Source organism: Pteropus vampyrus, unplaced genomic scaffold, assembly GCF_000151845.1.
Source record: "Pteropus vampyrus isolate Shadow unplaced genomic scaffold, Pvam_2.0 Scaffold4803, whole genome shotgun sequence".
Lineage (NCBI taxonomy): Eukaryota > Metazoa > Chordata > Mammalia > Chiroptera > Pteropodidae > Pteropus > Pteropus vampyrus.
In genome coordinates, this window is record NW_011893584.1 from 2532 (window position 1) to 3303 (window position 772).

Consider the following 772-nt stretch of genomic DNA (forward strand, 5'->3'; position numbering starts at 1 on the left):
AGGGAACAGCCCTGGGGTGGAAGCGGCAGGGGGATCGGTGCGGGTCCAGCAGAGGTCCCTGCGGGACGTCCGCCCCACGGATTGGGATCTGCTCGAAGGGACGTGTGGTGAGCTCTCGCGGCCCCCGGGCTGGCCCCTGCACTTGGGGCCGGGGACGTGACAGCTGAGTCCAGGACTGTGGGGAAGTGGGCCTTGGGGGCCGTGCAACCCAGGCGTGCGTCGGGTGGCTGGGAAGGACGATGGTGGAGGGCAGGGGTCAAGGCCAGGGGTTGATCCAGACAGGACAGGCCGTGGGGACAGAGGAGGACAGTATAGGGAGGCTGGTCGAAGCCCGGGCCCCACGTGTCTGGCTAGGCGTGGGGCTGGGTAGGAGGGAGCCCGGTGCCTGGCGGGTCCTGTTCACGAGCGGCCTCTGGGTCCGGGTCCAGGAGCGTGCACGGGGCACTAGCACCATCAGGTTCTAGCAGGTGAGTGCTGCTCACCTGTGTGTGAACGTGCTGCTTCGTGACGGGGTGAGGGGCAGGGGGGCCGCAGTCAGCCCTCGGGGCTCTCCTGGACGAGCTGCACGGTGGCAGCTCGAGGTGTGTGGCCTTCAGGTGGGCAGCTGGCCACCGTCCCTGCCGAGCCTGCCCCCGCATGTGCCTTGCCCTTGGCGTCCTGGAGCGGCCGTCAGGTTGGAGCGGGGCCCAGTGACACTGAGAGCGTGTTGCTTAAATGTTACTCTAGGAGGAGCTGAAGCACTTTGAAGTCAAAATCGAAAAACATAACCACT